Source organism: Hemiscyllium ocellatum, chromosome 3 (genome assembly GCF_020745735.1).
Source record: "Hemiscyllium ocellatum isolate sHemOce1 chromosome 3, sHemOce1.pat.X.cur, whole genome shotgun sequence".
Taxonomy (NCBI): domain Eukaryota; kingdom Metazoa; phylum Chordata; class Chondrichthyes; order Orectolobiformes; family Hemiscylliidae; genus Hemiscyllium; species Hemiscyllium ocellatum.
Window position 1 is genome coordinate 97,189,854 of NC_083403.1, and position 26,857 is coordinate 97,216,710.

At 41.6% G+C, this 26,857-nt stretch overlaps 1 long non-coding RNA gene across 1 annotated transcript; it reads right to left on the minus strand.

Annotated features, from left to right (window-relative positions):
* Nucleotides 1-26,765, minus strand: LOC132807004 (uncharacterized). The gene is made up of 3 exons (XR_009641908.1): nt 26,695-26,765; nt 5,676-5,850; nt 1-768 (listed from the first exon to the last, which is right to left on the minus strand). It is a non-coding gene; the product is annotated as an uncharacterized LOC132807004 (long non-coding RNA).
* Between the last annotated feature and the right edge of the window lie 92 nt (nt 26,766-26,857).

Consider the following 26,857-nt stretch of genomic DNA (forward strand, 5'->3'; position numbering starts at 1 on the left):
TGTCACTCAGTAATTGAAATATATTTGAATTCACCACTAAGATAAAGCTGGGCTGAATTTTGGCAATTGCTGTCAAATTAGGCTCAATGCACAGCCTGAAATTTGCCTAGATTGTCATTTGCTACATGGTATTAAGTTAATTATAAAGTTTCTGCAAAAGGCTTCTCTTTGAGTGATTGATAATTGCAATACTTATTGCAGAAGTGAGCTATTCAAGCCAAGAGGTCAATGCTGATTTGCCTGATTTTAGCCAGGGTACTATTCAGGTAATGTCTGATATCCAGGGTAAAGAAAATTAAAAATAGGCAAGTGTTCTTGTTCTGATCAATACACTGCTATACCTCACTGTGGGACTGTTTTTATTTGTTCATAAAAATCATGGGCAAGGACACTATTTATTTCCCCATCCCTAACTGCCCCTGGAGAAGGCAGTGGTGATCTGCTTTCTTGAAACACTGCAGCCTTGGAGTTGGGAGACCTCCACCGTCTCATTTCAGAGAGCATTCCCGGATTTTAGCCCATCAACGCTGATTAAGCAATTATATATTTCTAATTCAGGTTTGTGGCTCAGAGGGGAATGTGCAGGTGGTGGTGTTCCCATGTTTCTGTTTCCATGTGTGGTAGAGATCTTTGGTTTGGAAGTTACTGTTAAAGAGCCTTGGTGAGTATCTGTATCACATCTTGTAGGTGGTACATATTGCTGTGACTCTGTGTCAGTGGGTATGGAAGTAAACAAAAACAGAAAAAACTCATCAGGTCTGGCAGCATCTGTGGAGAGAAATCAGAGTTAATGTTTCGGTTTGTGTGACCTTTCTTCAGAACGAGATGTGGGAGTTATGTGGGTTTTCCCTCAACAGGATATTTTACCTGATTATGTAATGCTAATGTTATTTCTCATAATATTGATTGAGTGTGGATAATGTAGTATTGAAGAATCCAATAGAACTCACTAATGTAAGTAAATATTCCATTCCCAGGCACACAAATGTCTGGGCTTATTAAACTATTTGGTTACAAAGAAAAGCATATTTCTATTTGCATGTCATGCTTCCAGTGACCCTCAGTAAGATGGAGTCTCAGACCTTTACATCCTTAGGTCACATGCTATGTTCCAGTGGTATACAGTATTGTGAATATGTCATTGACAAGTATTCAGACAGCTCCCTGCTTGTAAGCAGGTTCCATTTTGGATTCCATTTGTAAAGTGATTTTTTTGCAAGTCAGAACACAATACAGGACAATAGAAAGGAGCAATTCATAATTACAGGAAACATTCATATGTCGGGTCTTTAAAATTATGTGTGGTGGTACTAAATACAAGCATCATAAGTTGGATATTTGTAAATTGAGGACTATCTCTACTAAGATACTGACTGAGGCAAAACACAACACGGAGTAAATGTTGAAGGAGGAATGTGTGTGTTTGTGTTGCAATTATGAAATGATATAAACTGGAGAATAAAGTATAAGCAACATTGTAAGTTTGATGGAAGTTTGCTATGAATATTTTGCCCTCGGCACTTTACTGCTTGATAAACTAGTGCTGTTTGAGACCTGAAAATAAGATCGTACAGCATAAGGCCAGTATAGGAAATAGGGCACCTAACAATAGTCACCAAGATTCATTGCACATTTACAGCTGTAACCAGAAAGCAGTTGCAACAAGAAGGATTAGGAAGAGACTTTAGAAATTGGATATCTCTGACATGGCTTTTTAAAACCCATTTCTCTGTTTTTCTATGAATAAATTTGAAAACACAAGTACAAGATTACCTATTTGCTACTTAGCCATTGCAAATTGTTGAACTGAATAAATAAAATAATGAAGAAGGGTTCAGAAGAAGTTTACCAGGATATTGCCGGGTATGGAAGGTTTGAGTTATAAAGAAAGATTGGATAGGATGGGACTTTTTTTCATTGAGAGGTGACCTAAGAGAAATGTATACATTAATGAGAGATATAGATAGAGTTGATGGTAGCTGTCTTTTCCCCAAGATGGTGAATTTCATGACCGGGGGCATATTTTTAATGTGGGGCAAGAGAGATTTTAAAAAGACATGAAGGGGTAGGTTTTATACTCAGAGGGTTATTTGCATGTGGAATGAACTTCCTGAGGAAATAGTGGATGTGAGTACAATTACAACATTTAAAATACATTTGGATGGATACATGAACAGGATAGGTTTGGAGGGAGTCAAAGAGTGTAACGCTGGTAAAGCACAGCTGGCCAGGCAGCATCCGAGGAGCAGGAGAGTCGACGTTTTGAGCATACGCTCTTTATCAGCTTATGCTTGCACCATCGATTCTCCTGCTCCTTGGAAGCTGCTGACCAGCTGTGCTTTTCCAGCACTACACTTTTTGACTCTGAACTCCAGCATCTGCAGTCCTCACTTCCTCCTAGGTTTGGATGGATTTGGGCCAGGAGCAGGCAGGTGGGATTGGTTCAGTTTGGGATTATGTTCGACATGGACTGGTTGGAATGAAGGGTCTGTTTCCATGCTGTATGACTATATGGTTGATGGTGATAGTGATTGACAGGTATGTGAACCCTGATATTTCCTTCCTCTGATTAATTTCATGTCATGTGGTGCTCCATCTAGTGGTGGTGTTGGCTACTGCCATAAAAATATATAAATTTCCAAAATGTAAATATTACTTTGAAACAAAATTAATCAAAGCTATCAAAACCAACAAATTGTTTCTGACTTCAAAATGAATTGTGTTCTTTCTTCTTCTGTCTTTATTGATAATTTTCATATAAGTAGCTATTTCATTAGTATTCAATTTTCAAGGCAACTTTTTAGTAAATATTCATGAAGCCATCTTCATGATATTACTGGGCTTTGTTTTTATTTGAATTGATGGCAAGTATCTGATGTATCCACTGCAAACTCATATGCTTTCCATGTTGACATTGAGAAATGAGATCTGATGAGTCCGGTTTTTCGTAATTCAGGAAAGAGAGAACTGGAACAGAAGTTAATACTGTATTTCAGTTTCTGTCCTCGGGCTTTGTAAAAGTGGTCAGACTTCACTTCTATTCTTCCTCAGTTGACCACTAGTAGGAGCAGCAGACTGGTCCAAGCTAACTTTCATATTAAGTTTCTTTGAGGCCTCCCCTGACTTTATGTATTGTATCAAGGTATTCAACTAAAGATTCAAGTCAAAAATAGAATTTACGCCACAGAAACCAGCCACTTGTCCCCACAGATCAAAATTGTTGGTTGTATTCCACACTCTCTTTCCTCCACTCCATGTCATCTAACTCTATCAGCCTATCCTTCTATCCCTTTCTTCCTATTGTGCCTATCTAGTTTCACTATGAGTGTGTATATGTGAATTCCTGATGAAGGGCTTTTGCCCAAAACATCAACTTTCCTGTTCCTCGGTTGCTGCCTGACCTACTGTGTTTTTCCAGCCTATGTGATTTACCTCAGCTACCCCCTGTCGAGTGAGTTTGGATTGGGATAGAAATGCAATCTATCCTAATGGACCGCTTGGTAGCAATCACATGACTACAACAAAGCAGACTTCATTTCTATCACAAACAATTTTGACATTCTAACCACAATCCGTGTCCTGGATTTTTCGTTTTTGATCAAAAGAATGTTTCATGGGATATGAGTATCATTGGTTAGGCCAGCATGTACGCCCATCTCCAATTCCCCTCATGGTGAGCTGCCTTCTTGAACTGCTGCAAACCCACTGGTGTCAGTCACAGACAGTAAGAAGAGAGCTCCATGATTTTTCTGATTGACAGTAAAGGAATGGCAATTTAGTTCCAATTCAAGATGGTGAATGGCTTGCAGGAGAACATGCAGGTGATGATGTTCTCATTTACCTACTGCCTTCACACCTTGAGGTCGTAAAGGTATCAGGTTTGGAAGGCGCTGTCTATGAAGTCTTGGTGAGTTGTTGCAGTGCATTTTATAAGATTAGATTAGATTAGCTTCCCTATAGTGTGGAAACAGGCCCTTCGGCCCAACCAGTCCACACCGACCCTCCAAAGAGTAACCCACCCAGACCCATTTCTCTCTGACTAATGCATCTCACACTATGGGCAATTTAGCATGGCCAATTCACCTGACCTGCATATCTTTGGACTGTGGGAGGAAACTGGAGCACGCGGAGAAAACCCACGCAAACACGGGGAGAATGTGCAAACTTCACACAAACAGTCACCGAAGGCTGCAATCAAACCTGGGACCCTGGAACTGTGAGGCAGCAGTGCTCACCACTCAGCCACTGTGCTGCCCACTAATGAAATGTACAACATACAATCTGCATCAGCACTGTACATTCTGAATTGCTGACTAGATTTAGTAATGATCATTTTGTAACTAAGATAAATCAGATGTCTCATAATAATTAATGGATATTTTGTATTTAAGATCCAACTGTTCCATGCAGATTTATATATACTTCTTTCAGTCTATATCAGCAAAGTCTATCAGGATATCTTTCTAACCTTATTCCCTCCTGTGTTTATCCAGATCTCCCTTAAACATATCCATAGCTTTTGACTTAGCTGCTTCAAGTGTTGTATTCACATTTTAACCATTCTCTTAGGTAAGACTTTTAACTGAATTCCTCATATTAGCTTTATAATCCCTAGGTTTGAATGCTGCCATTAATGAAAATATCTTCTCTATGTCTATACTTTTGAATCCCTGCTTCATTTAAAGCTCTACTAAATTACCTCACAGTCTCCATGTTCCAGAGAAATAAGTCCCATCTGTCCAGTCTTTCCTGAAAGTTACAACTTCTCCATTCTGGTATCATTTTTGCCATTCTTTTCTATAGCTTCTCTATTGTTCCTTCTCTATTGTTCTTATATGTTATATGCAGACCCATACCAATGCATAGAACTGCTAACTGCTAACAGGGACAAAAGCAGTGCTCTATCTAGATTTGGTACATAAAGAGTAGTCTGGATGAGAACTGCATTTGATGTCCATGTGGCACTTGCCCTAAAAATGAGAAGGTTTTCATGTGCTGATCCTCTGGCCTCCTATAGTTTCAGCAACAGACTAATGCAAACCAGGTAAAATGATGTAAAGGGATTGTTTCTGTAGGGCTGCTATGAACTTCTATATAGTCACTGAGTGGCTACAGTACAGAAGGAGACAGTTTGGCCCATCAAATAGCTTAGATTTCCAAATGAGCAATCAACTCAGTTTCTCCCCTTCTCCCTGTCACCCAACACAAATTTAATTTTTGATTTTGTATCATATTATCTTCATGTTATCCATTTTAGCTGTAATTTTGCCTGTGATTTGAGTAAAATCAAGGCATCATTTTATTTCTTTTAGCCTACAGGAGACTGACTGTGGTACACATCATTGAATATTGATCACCATTTAGTCAGTGAGAAATGGCATTCAAAGGCCATCAAAGTAGCTTGATGTTGTTTATTCATTTCACAATTAAGTTAATATTAATTTGGTCATTCCTTTGAAGTTCTGAAAGGCAGTGTTGCCATCCTTGATGTCCAAATGGACAACTGCAGTTGAATGGGGCAGCGGTAAACCACAAGTTTCATTCCATTAGCTGCTCCAAGTCCTGGGAATAACTGAGGATTTCTGGGTTAAAAGAATATTGATTGACATGTTCACCTAGTTCAGACAGCCATGAGTCAGACTGTAGAATAACAGGGAAGGTATAAATTCACCTACCGAAAACTCTTGCACAATCCGTTTAAAATGTTTGCATCTCTGTTGATATGAGCTTGTAAACAGGCCACGTGGTACTGTCATGTGGATGAGCACATCTGTAGTTTGGTGGAAATATTCATTGTGATCCTTGCCATATATGGTATGTATCTTTTTGTTTAGGTTTCTCTGGTCTTTCCTGAGGAATAACATGAAAGTAAATATTTGTTGCGGAACAATAATTGTCATTAATCTCAATACTTTGCTCAGAGGGCAGTTGAAGGTCAAGGGATTAGAGTAACATGTAGACCTGATCAGGTAAGCATGGCAGATTTCATTCCCAGAAGGGACATTACTGAATGAGATAGATTGTTACGACAACTGATGGTGATTTCATAGTCTCCATTACTAAGATAAGCTTAATATTACAGATCTAATCGATTGAATTTAAATTCAATCAGTTGCTGGCCTGGGATAATGAACCTACATCTCCAGAGTATTAGTCTAGACTTTTGGATTACTAGCCCAGTGATATTATCACTAGGTTGCAACCACCAGCACTACAGCCTCCACCTAATGCTGTGCAAGGACATTTCGTTTGATTATTAATTCTTTTAAGGTTATCAGAATTAAGAAGCAGACAAGTTTTAAACTTTTCAAATGATTGGTTTTATTATCATCAATAAATAATCATACCTTTTACATCAGTAACATAGCTCAAGCAGGGATAAAGATGAGAATATTCAGCTCACCTGATGCCATGTGATTCCCAGGCGTATAAAGTAAGGGTTACATTGAAAAGCCCGACATTTTCCACCCTCCACAAACATTGAAAATTGGTTCAAGCAATCTCTCTGATGATGCTTTGGAGTTCCTACTTTTTGTATGAGGTACTCTCTACACCAACAGAAATAGCTCCTGCTCGAACCCAAAATAATTCAGCAAATCTGCTGTAAGTCCAAGCTAGAAACCTTTTCCATAAGCTTACTGTTCCTAGGAAAAGTAATACCTTGTGGACTATCCTGAGACTGTCTCTCATTGTGTTGGTGGACTGTTGGCAGCAAAACACAGGAAAACTTACTGTTTGTCAAAGTGAATACCTGGGAAGGAATTTGTTATGCTTCAGAGAAATAGCATCCTTATAGCTGAAGTCTGTATTATATTGAAGGAAAAGCTGTGTCCATAACATTGCCATAGTTATAATAATGGTGGCAAACAGTGGAATAACATTAGTGCTGTTATTGGGCAATACTTGCACTGAGCATGTGAATTACCCTGCATGTTCCCAGAGATGACTGGACTGCCCTAAGTAAGTGCTGATACTCCATGGGATGATGCCGGTTTGTAATATAGCAACTTACTGAGTACAGTCAAAGGAACAAACTAGCAAGTGCCATTGGCTATTGCTTCAGAATATATCAGCGTGTTCATGGCTGTCACCACATAAAATCATACAATGAAAAAGACACCACCAAGTGCATGTCCAAAGGCTTTTAAAAGTTTGAGGTTACCTGCCTTAACTGTCTTCCTTGACAATGCATTCCAGACATAAGCCACCAGGGGCAGCATGGTAGCTCAGTGGTTAGCACTGCTGCCTCACAGTGCCAGAGATCCAGGTTTGATTCCAGCCTCGGGTGACTGCCTGTGCAGAGTTTGCATATTCTCCCTGTGTCTGCGTGGGTTTCCTCTGGGTGCTCTGGTTTCGTCTCACAATCCAAAGATGTGCAGGTTAGGTACATTAGTTAGGAGAAAAGCGTAGGGAATGGGTTTGGGTAGGTTATTCTTTGGAGGGTCAGCGTGGACTTGTTTGGCTGAAGGGCCTGTTTCCACACTGTAGGGATTCTATGTTATTTTCTTTCTCAGTCTGAAATTGTGCAGCAAGGTAGATTGGCCATACCAAATTGCCCATTGTGTCCTGGGCTGTGCAAGCTAGGTGGATTAGCTATAGGAAATGAGATTACAGGGATAGGATAGGAGGATGGATCTGAGTGGGATGCTCTTCAGAGGGTTGGTGTGAACTTGATGGATATAATAGCCTGCTTCCATACTGTAGAGATTTTATGATTCTATGATACTTACAGCAAGAAAGACTACTTGCTTTTCAGTGAAGGTTAATCCCTTGGAACCAAGTAGGAGGAGATGCGAAAGAGGGAGATGCAGGACATTAATGGTAATTCCTTTAAGCCTCTGATGAGTTCTTTTGTCAATTGTGCCTCAAGGATTAGAGTAATTTTATCAATCTACAAAAACGCAGTTGAAATTAATAAAAGGCATTTTACCAGCTTTGAAAACCTCTTTGTAAATAATTCATGGCTTCTCAAGGTTTAACTTTAAACTGATTTACTGAGTCTGATACAGGTCAAGGTTCCACATTAAAGCCTGTACGGATGTAATCACAGTGTTTCAAAGGTAGGTTTAGTTCTCTAATTAAAATATTAATCTTCCCAAACTCTTGTAGGAAAAGCACCTCAAGAGAAGTTCAAGATTACAAGGCCAGAGATCATAAAGTAAAGTTAAGTTGTATGCAGCTCTGTGTCTAATTATAAATATGACTGATCTATAGCAAAGGGATGTGACATATAAGAGAAGGGTCAGACCTTTCTGTAGTCTGGTCTACATTACTTTAAGGATATAGAAACACAGGAAATAAGTGCAGAAGTAGGCCATTTGGCCCACTGAGCCTTCACCACCAGCTGGCTGAAAAATGGTTGATCTCCCACTTCAATACTAAATTAGAAATTAAGTGATCTGTATCTTAGCTCCATCTATTTGCATATAAACTAATATTTTTTATTAACAAACTCACCACACAATCCTCAGAGTGGTGATTAATTTCAATGCTGGGAATAGCTTGAGTTAAACTTCAGTGGTAATTGTTAAATAAGAAAAACAGTTTTCTAGAAGAGTACTCAGTAATTTGTCACATGTTGCTTTATTTTGGCAAGAAAGTTTTGTTGAGAACACATTGCATTTACTTGAAAAGTGCCCAACACAGTGAAAGATGTAGTCATATTGAAAACAACATAAAGTCAGGCCAGAATCATGTAACCACCTTCTGCACTATTTCCAAGTTTTTTGAAGCTGAACAAATCCCTTGTGAGTGATGGAAATAAAGGAAATTTAATGAAATCTGAGCAGTACCTCATTCTTTGACGAATATTGAATAACAAGAATTGGCACTATACCTTATAAGATGTATGTTTTGCTTTAGATTGGAAATCCTTTCCACATAACTATACCACTGTTTGGAGTCATACCTGGCACAAAAGCAGATGATTGTGAGTGTTGAAGGTCAGGCATCTTGGCTTCAGGATGTCTCTGTCGAAGTTCCTTACGGTTGTGTCCTTGGCCAACTACATTTTGCTACTTAATCAATTACCTTTGGGAAGCTAGGCAAATGATTGCTGGGCCCTTTGCTGAAATATTGTATCAGCAACAGCCACAGATGAAGTGCCAGAAGACTGGAGGTTTGCTAATGTGGTGCCACTAATTAAGAAAGGTGGTAAGGAAAAGCCAGGAAACTATAGATCGATGAGGCTGACATCAGTGGTGGGCAAGTTGGTGGAGGGGATCATGAGGGATAGGACTTACATGTATTTGGAAAGGCAAGGACTGATTAGGGATGATCAACATGGCTTTGTGCATAGGAAAGTGTATCTCACTAAGTTGGTTGAGTTTTTTGAAGAAGTAATGAAGATGATGAGGGCATCGGTGGACATAATCTACACAGACTTCAATAAGATGTTTGACTAGTTCCTCATGGTGGACGGGTTAGCAAGGTTATATCACATGCAATACAGAGAGAACTAGCCATTTGGATACAGAACTGGCTCAATGGTAGAAGACAGAGGGTAGAGGTGGAGGGTTGCCTTTCAGAGTGGAGGCTTGTGACTAGCTGTGTGCCACAATGATTGGTGTTAGGCCCACTATTCTTCATCATTTATGTAAATTATTTGAGTGTGAACATAAGAGATATGGTTAATTAGTTTGCAGATGGCACAAAAATCAATAGCGCAGTGGACAGCAGAGTACAATGAGATCTTGATCAGATGGACCAATGGGCTGACGAGTGGCAGATAGGATTTAATTTAGATAAATGTGAGGTGCTGCATTTTGTAAAGGCAAATCAGAGCAGGACTTATACACTTAATGGTAAGGGCCTGGGGAGTGTTGCTGAACAAAGAGACCTTGAAGTGCAGGTTCAAAATTCCTTCAAAATGGAGTCACAGGCAGATAGGATTATGAAGAAGGCGTTTGGTATGCTTTCCTTTATTGGTCAGTGCATTGCATTTATGAGTTGGCAGGTTATGTTGCGGCTGTACAGGACATTGGTTAGGCCACTTTTGGAATACTGCATTCTATTCTCATCTCTCTGCTATCAGAAGGATGTGTGAAACTTGAAAAGGTTCAGAACATATTTACAAGGATGTTGTCAGAGTTGGAGGATTTGAGCTATAAGGAGAGGCTGAATAGGCTGGGGCTGTTTTCCCTGGAACATTGGATGGCTGAGGGGTGATCTTATTGAGGTTTATATAATCATGAGGGGCATGGATGTGGTCAAGATCTTTTATTTGGGGTGAGGGAGTCCAAAACTAGAAGACATAAGTTTAAGGTGAGAGGAGAAAGAATTAAGAGGGACCTAAGGGGCAACCTTTTTACACAGATGGCAATGTCTGTATGGAATGAGCTGCCAGAGGAAGTGGTGGAGGGTGGTACAAGTACAACATTTAAAAGACATCTGAATGGGGATACATATAGGAAGGGTTTAACATAGAACATAGAAAAGTACAGCACAGAACAGACCCTTTGGCCCACGATGTTGAGCTGAGGTTTAATCCTAATATTTAATGTAGTAACTTAACCTGCACACCCCTCAACTCACTGCCACCCATGTGCATGTCCAGCAGTCACTTAAATGTCCCCAATGACTCTACTTCCACCAACACAGCTGGCAATGCATTCCATGCATTCACAACTCTCTGCATAAAGAAACTACATCTGACGTCTCCTTTATACCTTCCTCCTAATATCTTCAAACTATGACTTCTCGTACCAGTTAATCCTGCTCTGGGGAAAAGTCTCTGGCTATTGACTCTATCTATTCCTCTCATTATCTTGTATACCTTGATCAGGCCTCCTCTCTTCCTCCTTCTCTACAGAGATAGAAGTCCGAGCTTATTCAACCTTTCTTCATAAGGCAAACCCTCCAGTCCAGGCAGCATCCTGGTAAACATTCTTTGCACCCTCTCCAAAGCCTCTGTATCTTTCCTATAGTAGGGCGACCAGAACTGAATGCAATATTCCAAGTGTGGTTTCACCAGGGACTTGTAGAGCTTCAGCAAAACCTGACAGTTCTTAAACTTGATCCCCCTGTTAATGAAAGCCAAAACACCATATGCTTTCTTAACAACCCTATCCACTTGGGTGGCAACTTTGAGGGATCTATGTACTTGCACTCTCAGATCCCTCTGTTACACCACACTGCCAAGAATCCTGTCTTTATTCCTATGTTCAGCATTCGAGTTCGACCTTCCAAAATGCATCACTTCGCATTTATTCAGGTTGAACTCCATCTGCCATTTCTCAACCCAGCTCTGCATCCTGTCTATGTCGTGCTGCAGCCTGCAGTAGCCCTCTATACTATTGATGACACCTCCAACCTTAGTGTCATCTGCAAATTTACTAACCCATCCCTCAACCTCCTCATTCAAGTCATTTATAAAAACTACAAAGAGCAGAGGCCCAAGACCAGAGACCTGTGGGACCCCACTCAACACTGACCTCCAGGCAGAATACTTCCCATCTACAACCACTCTCTGCCTTCTGTTAGCCAGCCAGTTCTGAATCCAGAAGGGATGGAGGGCCAAATGCTGGCAAATGGAACTAGATTAATTTAGGATATCTAGCTGGAATGGATGAGTTTCCAAGCTGTACAGATCAATGACTGATGAAGTCAGAGGTTTGCTGATGATTGTGCAGTGTTTAGCACCATTCAGCACTCCTCAGAACTAGAAGCAGTCTGTGTCATTTTGCAGAAAGACCTGGACAACTTCCAGTCTTGGGCTGATAAATAACAAATGTTATTCATGCCAGACAAATGCCAGGCAATGCCCATTGGTCACCCCATGACATTCAATGGCATAACCATGACTGATAGCCCACTGTCAACATCCTCAGGTTACAACTGGACGAAAGTGAGGACTGCAAATGCTGGAGATAAGAGTCAAGAATATGGTGCTGGAAGAGCACAGCAAAAGCTGAAACTTTGATTTTCCTGCTCCTCTGATACTACCTGACCTGCTGTGCTTTTTCTTCACCACACTCTTGACTCCTCAAGGTTATAATTGACCAGAAGCTGAACTAGACTAGTCATATAAATAATATGGCTACAAGAACTGGTCAGAGGCTAGGATTTGTGCAGCTAAAATCTCACTTTAGAATCATAGATCCCTACATTGTGGAAGCAGGACATTCAGCCTGAGTCCACACCAAACATCCCAACCAAACCCACCCCAGCCCTGTAACCCTGCAATTGCCATGGCTAGTCCACTAAGCCTGCACAACCCTGGACACTATGGGGCAAATTAGCATGGCCATTCTACTGGACCAGAACATATTTTTGGACTGTGGGAAGAAACCGTAGAACCTGGAGGAGACCCACTCAGACATGGTCAGAATGCATATACTTCACACAGAGAGTCGCCTGAGGGCGGTATCAAACCCATGTCCTTGGCAATATGAGGTGGTAATGCTAACTGGTGAGCCACCATGCTGCCTCTTTTTTTTCTCCTCATAGCCTATCCACCAAACTCAAGTTATTAGTGTTATGGAATTCTCTCCACTTGACTGGATGATTGTTCACCCCATAACACTAGGAAGCTCAAAGCCATTCAGGACAAAACAGCCTGCAGTACAGGAACGTATCCACCACCTCTGACATTCACTTTCTTCACCATATTGTCCTGTGGTGGCAATGTATTTTATCTACAAGATAAAACTACAGAAACTCAGCAAGTCACCTTAACAACATGTTCCAAACTAATAACCTCTAACATGAAGAAGGAGAAGGCCAGTGGACGTTAAGGAGCAACATTTCCTGCTGGTTCCACTCCATGATACACATCATCCTGACTTGGAAATACATCTCTGTTCTTTCTCTCTAGCTGGGTCAAAATCCTCCTTAATGGCATTGTGGGTGCCCTTATACTTCAAGGTCTTTAGAAATTCAAGAAGACAGCTCACCATTACCTTCTCAAAGGTAATTAAGAATGGGAAATATAAGCAAAATAGTGCAGATGCCAGCAACTTGCAACAAACCTAAAGAAAACTGGAGAAACTCAGCAGGTCTGGCAGCAGCTGTGCAGTGAGAAAAAAAGTTAACTTATTGAATCCAACTTGAGTCATTTGCAGAATTAAAACATGTTGGGTTTTTTTCTACTTTTGACAGAAATGGAGGAGCAGTGAGCGAACATATGGTATAGAGGTCAAATGAAAAAGGGTTGTTAATGGTAGTGAAAGAGAAAAGGGCTGCTAAATCGGTGTCAGTTATGGTGTGAAAAGCTGAGAGTTGGTCCTCTCTACTGAAGTTCTGAGACCTCAAGGCTGTAAATTACCTATGCAGAAAATATTGTGTTCTTTGAGCTTGTATTGTCCCATTGCATTGTGATTTGGAAATAAAGTCTGGCCAAACGATTATTGTCCACACCCAGTAAATGAACATTAAAAAAAACTGCCATCATACAGATTTGATTTGACTTATTGCAGTCAAATGTACAGTGAAAGGCTTTGTTTAGCAAGCAGTGCAGGCAGATCATAGCAAACAGGGACATACAGATCATAGGATGCTTACAGTGAGGCACACAGAGAGGTGCGCAAAGCAAGTTCAACATAAGCAAGATCAACATTATTTGAAATTACAGAGATCCATTCAGCAGTCCAATAACAGCAGGGAAGAAGCCATTCTTGAACTGTGAAATGCATATTCAAGCTACAAGATCTTCTGCCTGATGGAAGAGGTTGGGAGAGAGCATTATCGGGGTGGGAGGAACCTGATGTTGACAGCCCTTCCACAGCAACAAGAAGTGCATTCTGTTAACCAAGGCATTCTTTGAAAGAAATTAAAGCAAGATTAGTTTCATTAAAAGTATTATGATCTCTTGTTTTCTGATAGCGGCTCAGTGGTATATAGTCGGGAGGGATGAGTGCCCTGGGAGTCCTGAACAATGACTCTGGACCCCACAAAGTTTCATGGCTTCAGGTTGAACATGCGCAAGCAAGCTTCCTGCTGATTACCATGTACTCCTACTCTCGGCTGATTCCTCCATGTTGAGCAACAATAGGAGGAAGCACTGAGGGTGGCAAGGGCAGAAAATATGCTCTGGGTGGGGGATTTCAATGCCCACCACAAAGAGTAGCTTGTCAGCAGTACTACTGATTGAGTTAGTCAGATACTAAAAGATATAAATGATAGACTTAGTCCGCAGCAGGTAGTGAGGGAACCAACAAGAGGGAAAACAAATTTGACCATACCATTATCAAGTTGTCAGCTGCATTGGGCAGCACGGTGGCACAGTGGTTAGCACTGCTGCCTCATAGCGCCACAGACCTGGATTCAATTCCCTCCTCAGGCGACTGACTGTGTGGAGTTTGCACGTTCTCCCTGTGTCTGTGTGGGTTTCCTCTGGGTGCTCTGGTTTACTTCCACAGTTCAAAAATGTGCAGGTTTTGTGAATTGGCCATGCTAAATTGCCCATAGGTGATCGGGTAAATGTAGGGGAATGAGTTGGGTGGGTTGCACTTCGGAGAGTCGGTGTGGATTTGATGGGCCAAAGGCCTGTTTTCACACTGTAAGTAATCTAAAGATGCATCTGCCCATGACGGTATCAGTGAGAGTGACCACTGTGCATACTTTATGGAGGTGAAGTCCTGCCTTCACATTGAGAATAACTTCCATTGCGTTGTGTGGGACTCTCATTGTGCAAAATGGGATAGACTTTGAATAAATCTAACAACTTGAGACTGGGCAACCCCGAGACACTGTAGGTCATTAACAACAGCAAGATTGTACTCCTGCACAATCTGTATCTTCACACCCCTATTCAACCATTAACATCAAACCAGGGTATCAACTTTGGCTCAATAGAGAGTCGAGGAGAGCATGCCAGGAACAGCATCAGGCATACCTAAAAATAAGGTGTTAGCCAGGTGAAGCCACCAAGAAGGACATTTGGGTGGTTGCTTTACCCGAAACACTACTCAGGTAGTGTCTCCCACACATCCTCCTCCTCGAATCAGGAAAGAGGGCTGTGCATCAGTTGGTAAGGTGTTAAGTTTTTTTTGTATTTCATTTTCTCAGTGGTTTATTTGGGAATTTAGAATGGGGGAAATGGAAGTTAGGGCAAATGAATGTTCCTCCTGAGTATGTGAGAGGTAAGGGTCACTACTAGTGTCCCTGCTGACTTCATTTGTAGGAAGTGCACCCAACTCCAGCTTCTCGAGAACCATGTTAGGGAACTGGAGCTAGAGCTGGAGTTGGATGAACCTCAGATCATTCAGGAGGCAGAGAGGGTTGAGAGGAGTTAGAGCCATGTGAAAAAGGAACCATCAGGGGTAGGAAAGGGAACCGGCAAGCAGTGGAGGGATCCCCTGTGGTTGTTCCCCTCTCCAACAAATATACTATTTTGGATACTGTTGAGGGGGGACAACTTATCAGGGGCAAATAATGGGGCACATATCTCTGTCACAGAGTCTGTCCCTGTTGCTCAGGGGGAAAGAGAGAAGAGGAGAGCTTTAGTCATTGGGGGCTCCATAGTTAGGGGCAGATAGGAGGTTCTGTGGGAATGAGAGAGATTCACAGTTGGTGTGTTGCCTCCCAGTGCCAGGGTTCATGATGTCTCAGAACATGTTTTTGAGATCCTGGAGGAGGAGGGGAGCAGCTCCAAGTCATGGAGCACATAGGCACCAACGATATAGGTAGGAAGAAAGGTGGGCATTTAAGGCAGAAATTCAGGGAGATAGGGTGGAAGCTTAGAGTGAGAACAAACAGAGTTGTTATCTGTGGTTTCTTGCCCGTGCCATGTGCTAGTGAAGCAAAGAATAAGGAGAGAGTGGAGCTGAACACGTGGCTGCAGGGATGGTGCAGGATGGAGGGTTTTGGATTCTTGGATAATTGGGGCTCTTTCTGGGGAAAGTGTGATGTCTACAAGCAGGATGGTCTTCACCTGAACATTTTGGATAGCAATATCCTGGGAGGTGGAGTGAGATTGCTAATGCTCTCCTGGAAGTTTAAACTAAAGCATCAGGGGATGGGAACGTAAAGTGTAGTTCCAGTGTACAGGAGAGTGAAAGTACTGAGGTAAGGGATAGGTTCATAAGGTCACAAGAGGACACCGGCAATCAGGATGTTGGTTTGAAATGTGTGTACATCAATGCCAGGAGCATCTGGGATAAGGGAGTAAACTTGCAGCATGTGTTGGTACCTGGGATTTCAATGTTGTAGCCATTTCAGAGACACTTGGCTGGAGGAAGGACAGGAATGCTTGTTGCAGATTCGTGATTGAAATGTTTCAGCAAGAACAGAGATGATGTAAAAGAGGGCATTGTTAATTAAGCATAGTATTACCGCAGCTGAGAGAACGTTTGAGGACTTTATGTTGAGTTTGGAAACAGAAAAGGAGAGGTCACCCCATTGGGAGTTTTCTATAGGCCTCTGAATTGTTCCAGAGATGTTGAGGAAAGGATAGCAAAGATGATTCTCGATAGGAGTAAGTGTAATAGTGCAGTTATACAGTCATAGAGTCATAGAGTCATTGAGATGTACAGCATGGAAACAGACCCTTCAATCCAACTTGTCCATGCCAACCAGATATCCCAACTAAATCTAGTTCCACCTGCCAGCACCCGGCCCATATCCCTCCAAACATTCCTATTCATATATCCATCCAAATGCCTTTTAAGTGTGGCAATTGTACCAGCCTCCAACACTTCCTCTGGCAGCTCATTTCATACACGTACCACCTTCTGTGTGAAAACGTTGCCCTCTCATCCTAAACCTATACCCTCATAGTTCTGGACTCCCCACTCCAAGGAAAAGAATTTGCCTACCTATCCATGCCCCTCATAATTTTGTAAAACTCTATAAGGTCACCCCTCAGCCTCCGACACTCCAGAGAAAATAGCCCCAGCCTGTTCAGCCTCTCCTTATAGCGCAATTTCTCCAACCTTGGCAACATCCTTGTAAGTCTTTTCTGAATCCTTTCAAGTTTCACAACATTTTTCCAATAGGAAGGACATGAGAATTGCACACAATATTCCAACAGTGGCCGAACCAATGTCCTGTATAGCTGCAACATGACCTCCCAACTCCTGTACTCAATACCAAATGCCTTCTTCACTATCCTATCTACCTGTGACTCCGCTTTCAAGGAGCTTGAACCTGCACTCCAAGGTCTCTTTGTTCAACAACATTCCTTAGGGCCTTACCATTATATAAGTGTATAAGTCCTGCTAAGATTCACTTTCCCAAAATGCAGCACCTCGCATTTATCTGAATTAAACACCACCTGCCACTTCTCAGCCCATTGACCCATCTGGTCCAGATCCTCTTGTAATCTGAGGTAACCCTCTTCACTGTCCACAACACCTCTAATTTTGGTGTTGTCTGAAACTTACTAACTTATGCTCGCATCCAAATCAATTATGCAAATGACAAAAAGTAGAGGGTCCAACACCGATCCTTGTGGCACTCCACTGGTCACAGGCCTCCAGTCTGAAAAACAACCCTCCATCACCACCTTCTGTCTTCTACCTTTGAGCCAGTTTTGTATCCAAATGGCTAGTTCTCCTGTATTCCGTGAGATCTAACCTTGCTAATCAGTCTCCCATGGGGAACCTTGTCAAACATCTTACTGAAGTCCATATAGATCACATCTGCTGCTCTGCCCTCATCAATCCTCTTTGTTAATTCCTCAAAAAACTCAATCAAGCTTTTTGAGACATGATTTCCCATGCACAAAACCCTGTTGACTATCCCTAATCAGTCTTTGCCTTTTCAAATAAATGTATATCCTGTCCCGCAGGATTCCCTCCAACAGCTTGCCCACCACCGACTTCAGGCTCACTAGTCTATAGTTCACTGACTTGTTCTCACCACCCTTCTTAAACAGTGGCATTACATTTGCCAACCTCCAGTCTTCCGGCACCTCACCTGTGACTATCGATGATACAAATAACTCAGCAAGTGGCTCAGCAATCATTTCTCTAACTTCTCATAGAGTTCTAGGGTACACCTGATCAAGTCCTGGGAATTTATCCACCTTTACTCATTTCAAGACATCCAGCACTTCCTCCTCTGTATTATGGACATTTTGCAAGATGTCACCATCTATTTCCCTGCTGTCTGTATCTTCCATATCCTTTTCCACAGTAAATACTGATGCAAAATACTCATTTAGTATCTCCCCCAACTTCTGTGGCTCCACACAAATGCCGCCTTGCTGATCTTTGAGGGGGGAGGGGTGCTATTCTGTCCCTAGTTACCCTTTTGACCTTAATGTATTTATAAAAACTCTTTGGATTCTCCTTAATTCTATTTGCCAAAGCTATCTATCTCAGGTCCCCTTTTTGCCCTCCTGATTTCCCTCTTAAGTATACTCCTACTTCCTTTATACTCTTCTAAGGATCCATTTGATCTATCCTGTCTATACCTGACATATGCTTCCTTCTTTTTCTTAAGCAAACCCTCAATTTCTTTAGTCATCCAGTATTCCCTATCCCTACCAGCCTTCCCTTTCACCCTGATAGAAATATACTTTCTTAGATTAGATTACTTACAGTGTGGAAACAGGCCTTCGGCCCAACAAGTCCACACTGACCCGCCGAAGCGCAACCCACCCATACATTAACCCTTTATCTATCACTATGGGCAATTTAGCATGGCGAATTCACCTGACCTGCACATCTTTGGACTGTGGGAAGAAACCGGAGCACCCAGAGGAAACCCACGCAGACACGAGGAGAACGTGCAAACTCCACACAGTCAGTCGCCTGAGGCGGAAATTGAACCCAGGTCTCTGGTGCTGTGAGGCAGCAGTGCTAACCACTGTGCCACCATGCCACCCCTCTGGATTTTTTTCATTTCATTTCTGAAGGCTTCCCATTTTCCAGCCGTCCCTTTACCTGCGAACATCTGCCCCCAATCAGCTTTCGAAAGTTCATGCCTAATACTGTCAAAATGGGCCTTTCTTCAATTTAGAACTTCAACTTTTAGATCTGGTCTATCTTTTTCCGTCATTATTTTAAATCTAATAGAATTATGGTCGCTGGCCCCAAAGTGCTCCCCCATTGACACCTCAGTCACCTGCTCTGCCTTATTTCCCAAGAGTAGGTCAAGTTTTGCACCTTCTCTAGTAGGTGCACCTACATACTGAATCAGAAAATTGTCTTGTACACACTTAACAAATTCCTCTCCATTTAAACCCTTAATACTAGGGCAGTCCCAGTCTATGTTTGGAAAGTTAAAATCCCCTATTATAACCATCCTGTTATTCTTACAGATATCTGAGATCTCCTTTCAAGTTTGTTTCTCAATTTCCCTCTAACTATTAGGGGGTCTATAATATAATCCCAGTAAGGCGATCAACCCTTTCTTATTTCTCAAATCACTTCCCTGGATGTATTCCTGGGAATATCCTCCCTCAGCACAGCTGTAATGCTATCCCTTATCAAAAATGCCACCCACCCCCCACACTCCAGCTTCGCTCTTGCCTCTCTTTCTCTCCTTCCTGTAGCATTCGTATCCTGGGTTGTTATGGGGGTATTTAACTTCCCCAATATTGACTGGGAATACAGTAGTTTAGGTAGTTTAGATGGATCAGTTTTTGTTCATTGTGTGCATGAGGGTTTTCTGACACAGTATGTTGACAGGCCAACAAGGCGATGCCATATTGGATTTGGTGTTGGGGAATGGAGGTATTAGAATTGGAGGGAGGTGAGTACTTTGATGATAGTGACCACAATTCGGCTATGTTTATGGTAGCAATTGGTGTGGATAGGTATATACTGCAGGGAACAATGTAAAACTGGGGGTAAGGCACTTATGATGCGATTAAGCAAGATTTAGAATGCATAGGATGGGAAAGGAAATTGCAGTGGATGGTCACACATAAAATGTGGAGCTTATTCAAGGAACAGCTACTGCGGATCCTTAATAAATATGTATCTATCAGGCAGGGAAGTAGTTGTCAAGAGTAGGAGCCATGATTTACTAAAGAATTTGAAGCTATTGTCAAGAGGAATTAGAAGGTTTTTGTGAGGATGAGGAGAGAAGGCTCAATAGGGGGCTAAAGAGTTATAAGTTAGCCAAAAAAGATCTAAAGAGAGGGCTAAGAAGAGCCAACAAAGGTCTTGAGAATTTGTTGGCGGATAGAATCAAGGAATACCCTCTCTGTATATCAGGAATAAAAGAATGACTAGTGTAAGATTAGGGCCAATCAATGATAATAGTGGAAAGTTGTGTGTGGAATCTGAGGGCAGAGAGGAAGCGCATAATGAATACTTTTTGTCAGTATTCACATTGTAAAGGGCAATGTTAGTATGAATACAGAGATACAGGCTGCAAGATTAGATGGAATTGAGGTTGACAAAGAGGCGGTTTTAGTAATTTTGGAAGATCTGAAAATAGATAAGACTCCTGAACTGGATTTATCCTCAGATTCTCTGGGAAGCTAGGGAAGAGATTGCAGAGCCTTTGACTTAGATCTTTATGTCATCATTGTCGGCAGGAGGAGTGCCAGAGGACTGGGAAATAGCAAATGCTGTTCCCTTATTTAAGAAGGGGAGTCGGGACAACCCTGGTAATTATAGGCCTGTGAGCCTTACTTCAGTTGTGGATAAGATGTTGGAAAAAGTAAAAAGAGGTAGATTTAATAATCATCTGGAAAGGAATAATTTGATTAGAGGTAGTCAAAATGATTTTGTGAAGGGTAGGTCATGCTTCACTAACCTTATTGAGTTCTTCAAGAAGTCTACAAAACAGGTGGATGAAGGTAAAGCAGTTGATGTGGTTTGTATGGACTTCAGTAAGGCACTTGATAATGTTCTATACGGTAGGCTATTGCACAAAATTGCACACGGAGTTTTGGGATTTAAGGTGATGTAGCGATTTGGATCAGAAATTGAAAGAAGACAGAGGGTGGTGGTTGATGAGAAATGTTCATCATGGAGCTAATCTCCCAGTGATGTGTGCAAGGATCTATCTTGGGGCCACTGCTGTTTGTCATTTTTATAAATAATCTGGATGTGGGTTAGTGAATTTGTGGATGACACTAAGGTAGGCAGAGTTGTGGATATGTTGTGGGTTAAAGAGGAACATTGATAAGGTGCAGAGCTCAGCTGAGAAGTGGCAAATAGAGTTTAATGCAGAAAAGTGTAAGGTTGTTCACTTCAGAAGAAGTAACAGGAATGCAGAGTACTGGGCTAATGGTAAAATTCTTGGCAGTGTAGATGAACAGAGAGATCTTGGTGTCCTGATGCATAAATCCCTGAAAGTTGCCACCCAGGTTGATAGGTTTGTTAAGAAGGCATATGGTGTGTTGGCATTTATTGGCAGGGAGATTGAGTTTCAGAGCCATGAGGTCATGCTTCAGCTGTACAAGTCACAGGTAAGGACGCACCTGGAGTATTGCGAGCAGTTCTGGTCACTGCATTATAGGAAGGATGTGGAAGTTTTGGAAAGAATTCAGAGGAGATTTACTAGGATGCTTCCTGGTATGAAAGGAAGGTCCTACAAGGAAAGGTTAATGCAATTGAGACTGTTTCTGTTGGAGAGAAGAAGAGGTGACTTAATCAAGACATATAAGATAACCAGAGGATTAGATAGGGTAAACAGAGAGAGCCGTTTTCCTCGGATGATGAAGGCTAACACAAGAGAAGTTTAAACTGAGGGGTGATAGATTTAGGACAGCAATCAAATATTGGTCAGAACGTAGTAGGGGCATGGAACAGGCTGCTACAACAGTAAGGGACTTGCCAACGTTCAAGTCATTACAATGTGCAATGGGCATACATATGGATAATAAAGTACAGATGTAGGTTAGATGGGCATCAGAGTATTGAGCGCAATATTGAGGGTCAAAGGACCTGCACTGTGCTGTAACATTCTATGTTCAATGTTCTCTGTTTTATGACTGCATACATGCTAAATAGCATTAGCAGTAAGTGACAGATTGAGCTGGGTGATCCCACAACCAATGGATCAGATCTAAGTTGTGTACTCCAAGTAGTCTTGAATGATAGTGGACAATAAAACAACTCACTAGTGGAGGAGGCTCTACAAATATCTCCGTCTCAAATGATGGAAGAGCCCAACACATCATTGCAACAGATAAGGCTTAGGAATTTGCAGCAATCTTTAACCAGGAGTGCCAAGTAGATGATCCATCTCGGCCTTCTCCAGTGGTCCCCAGCATTACAGACACTAGTCTTCAGCCAACTCAATTCATCCATGGTATCAAGAATTGATTGCTTACACTGGATACAGTAAAGCACATGGGCCCTTTGTACTCCAGAACTTGCTGCTCCCATAGTCAAGCTGTTCCAGTTACAATACCAGCATCTACTCAACAATGTAGAAAATTGCCCAGGTATATCCTGTACACAAAAAGCAGGACAAATCCAACTCAGTTAATTACTATCCCTTTTGTTTATACTCGATCATCAATCGTGTCACCAAGCAGCACGTGCTCAGCAATGCCTAGTTTGAGTTCTGCCAGGTGAACATAGTTCCTGACCTCATTTCATCCTTGGTTCAAATATGGACAAAAGAGATGAATTCCAGAGATGAGATGAGAATGAGCTCATGAGCAATTAACATCAGACTACATTTGATCAAGTATGCCAGCAAGGAGCCCAAGCAAGAGTGGAATCAAAGATATCAGAGGCCAAACTCTCCCCTGGTTGCAGTCATTCCTGGCACCTAGGAAGGCGGTCATAGTTGTTGGCGGTCAGTCATCTCAGATCCAAGACATCTCTGCAGAAGTTCCTTAGAAGTGGGTGTTCCTGCAGAAGTGGATGTGTTTGCCAATGATTGCACAATATTCAGCACCATTTGTGACTCCTCAAATATTGAAGCAGTCCATGTTCAAATGCAACAGGATATGGACAATATCCAGGCTTCAGCTGACATGTGACAAGAAACTGGCTGGTTAACATTTATTGCCCATCCCTATTGCTGTTGAGAAGGTGGTGATGAGCAGCCATCTTAAACTGTTGCATTTCATTTGCTGCAGGTTGACCCATAATGTCTTTCGGGAAGGAATTCCAGGATTTTTACCCGCTGACAGTGAAGGAAAAGCAATAAATTCCCCTGTTAAGATGTTGAATGTCTTCAAGGGAAATTTGAAAGTGGTGATGTTCTCAGGTACTGGCTGCCTTTGTCCTTCAAGACGGAAGTCATAGTGGCTTTGAACAATGCAATCTGAGGATCTTTCCTGAATTTGTGACCTGAAAATGGTGATGTAATTCATGCTGATCACCTTACCAATGAATGTGGGAAACATGGCACTACATGACCTCACATACTTGTAAATTGGCATCAGAACTACAATTTATAGATTAGATTAGACTTACAGTGTGGAAACAGGCCCTTCGGCCCAACAAGTCCACACCGACCCGCCGAAGCGCAACCCACCCATACCCCTACATTTACCCCTTACCTAACACTACGGGCAATTTAGCTTGGCCAATTCACCTGACCCGCACATCTTTGGACTGTGGGAGGAAACCGGAGCACCCGGAGGAAACCCACGCAGACACGGGGAGAACGTGCAAACTCCACACAGTCAGTCGCCTGAGTCGGGAATTGAACCCGGGTCTACAGGCGCTGTGAGGCAGCAGTGCTAACCACTGTGCCACCGTGCCGCCCACTAATGTTACAATCCATCTTGCTTTTATATTTCACTAAGTTTGGAATTTTCAGTAAGCTGTGTCAGCTTCTGAAGCTATATGAACCATATCAATCAGAGAGTTCTGGAGTCAAGTACAATTTGAAAGGTGAATTTAAAAGCTATTGACAATTTCACATGATGAGAGGATTTCTTCCTTTCTTTGGAATAAGTATCCATTAAATTGACCAGCAGTATTTAAGTGTTCAGATTTACTCGAGTTCATTATCCAGGGGATAATGTGTTCGTTCACATTCAACATAATTGAGATTTAGATTTTGGCATTCCTAATTGCTTTGATCTTTACAATGACTGACCATCCAGCAATCCTTTGCCTTTGGAAGAGTGGAATAATGCTGTCTCTTCCAATACTTCAAAGATTTTAATCTATTCATTTTGAATTGTATTTTGATACTGTTATGCAATGAAATCTTCTTATGAACATTTGGCAGACTATTATATTTCACTCAGTTAAAATTCAATTTAGCTGAGCAGAAGTTTTAAATACATCTACAAAGCAAATCATGAAATTATTTTAAATTAAGTATTTTGAGCCCCTAAAAGGATTATCAAGAGGTTTTAAATGTACATTTGTTTAATTTTGACAAATTTATGATGCATTCAGGAGGGTTATATTTCTTTCAAGTAGCTCATGTCCAGCTTCATGAAGGACAGTCTCCTGTCAGTTTTGCATTTAAATTCTTCATACAAGGGATTGGGCATTTATCCCACTGCAAAAAATGGTTTATCATTTCTTTAAAACTCCACAAAGGTGAAGTGACCCATTAGGCTTCAAAATTGGTATGACTGAATCAGCTCATCCCACAAACTGGAGTGGTTTGATGATTCTTTCAGTTTCCAACCTTTTGATTTCTGCATCTACCGTTGGCTGTATAGCAAATGGCACTGGGCGGGCCTTGCAGAATCATGGAATTATTTCCTGGTCAACATGCAATTAGCTTTGGCTCCTTTGATAGCCCCTTGACTTTTCTGAAGCCATCCAGGTATTTAAGCCAGACTTCATTTATGCAGCCATTTTCTAATTTAAAAATGTGGGTGGCACGGTGGAACAGTGGTTAGCACTGCTGCCTCACAGCGCCTGAGACCCGAGTTCAATTCCCGCCTCAGGCGACTGACTGTGTGGAGTTTGCACGTTCTCCCCGTGTCTGTGTGGGTTTGCTCTGGTTTCCTCCCACAGTCCAAAGATGTGCGGGTCAGGTGAATTGGCCATGCTAAATTGCCCGTAGTGTTAGGTAAGGGGTAAATATAGGGGTATGGGTGGGTTGCGCTTCGGCGGGTCGGTGTGGACTTGTTGGGCCAAAGGGCCTGTTTCCACACTGTAAGTAATCTAATCTAATGTTGAGCTAATCTAGGTGAATGACTCTCAACCAATTTCACCCCATAAGGTTTCGGCCAGATGCTTTTACTATAATCAGTGTTACTGAATCATCTGCTTCTCATAAGAGACTGAAACTGCAGTTGTACCCTTAATTTGTAAAAGTTTCCCGGTATAGGTTCTCAGCCTCACCAGGAGCTTGCACACATTTAAGCGTTGGAGTCCAGACCAACTTTTGTGAAAGATTGGTCCTACGATCACTGAAACGGTATGGACAGTTTGAACGAAATGACCATTACCCAGATTATTATTTTGATTGGTTCAGATTTGGATGTTGCTAAGCAATTTAACTGTTCCAAACCAGATGTAGGTGGACTTTCCAGGGTGTGCGCTCTCCTGGATGCCAGGCTATACATTCTTTTAATCAATTTTGGTCCAGTAGGACTTGTTTGCAATCTCAAATTCACATACTCACAGCAACTACAATGGTTTGCTGGTCTGGATTCTGAAGAAAATTTTGACCATTTGGCTTTTGTTGTAAAGCAAAGGTTGAACCCCTTTGAGAACTAAAACTGAAATACCCAAAGAGGAGCACCACACCCTATAATCTGTAAAAAGAGTGTGAAAAGTGGTGTAACCTGTTTTCAGCAACTCTAGTGGTTACATAAAATAAATCCCTGCCACTCACTTCAAAATCAACAAGCAGCAATTTAGCCATCTCACTTTAACAATGAACAAATTAATCAAACCAGTAACAAACTGAATAAATTCATTCTAACTACTAACTATTCCCAAATTAAGCAAGATTCTAATGGTATGCTGTTCCAATAAATACCAAACTCACTCATATACATAAAGTAGAATGTAGTTTCTTGAAATTACAGCTAGGTTATGTATCTTCTGGAGTGTTCTGTACTTTCTTCTGTCAAGTCTTCTGTCAGGAATGCCTTTTTCCATCGTTGGTAGTTTCTTTTAGATGATGGAGATGACTGTGATAGCCAATTTGTCTCTCAAGAGCTGAGGGCAGTTAGCTCTGACAGACGACAGTTAGCTCTGGGGCTTTGTCTAACTGCCCCCTTCTTTTATACTGTGATGACATAACAATATTTCTTACAGAGGTTTGATCTTATGTTGTCAAAACTATCAGATTTAAAGTTAATTTTTTTGGTATACAAATGTCTGGTTCAAATTGATTGGCTAAATTCAAAATCTGTTTTCTTGATAAAAACTTCTGTTTGGCCTGCTAATTATATAGCCTTTCCATACAAAAGTTTCAGTTCAGTTACCCTCTGTGTACCTGCAAACCCCCAAGCTTCTGCTCACAGACATCCATTTTATTCTCTAAGCACAGAAAAAAAACATAATCTTTCAAACAATGCATTCCTCATTTTACAATTTTACAAACACTAAATTTTAACTTGCTGCCTCCCAGTCTTCAGTTACTCTGCACAACTTCACATCCCCTTTTTTGGTGTGGTCATGCTGTGGGCTGACCTAGAATCCCTCTGTCCAAGATATATCCTGAGTGTGGCTATACAATTTCCTTCACTCAAGTGGTTTCCCCAAGCTCAGTCAGCCTGGTGAGTGTGTCCACTTCCATCAGAATATCCTGCAACTCATATGCTCCCCTTTGCAGATTTTCCAGTTGTAGTACAGGTACACTATCCATTATCCAAAATGCTCAGGACCAGCTGGTTTTCGGAATTCAGAATTTTTGGAATTTCAGAATAAGTGAAAGTTTGATGGTGAAATTTTTAAAAAATCTTACCGGAGGAGTAGACTCAATCAGTAAAATGGGCCTTGAAAGAAAATTAGGCCTGCCAGTGCTGGGCCACGCCCCACACGTTGCATCTAAGTGACACGCATTGAGTGGGTGTCAACTTGGGTTAACTGTTTGCATGCTAAACAACCTTGTTAATGAGAAAAAAAAC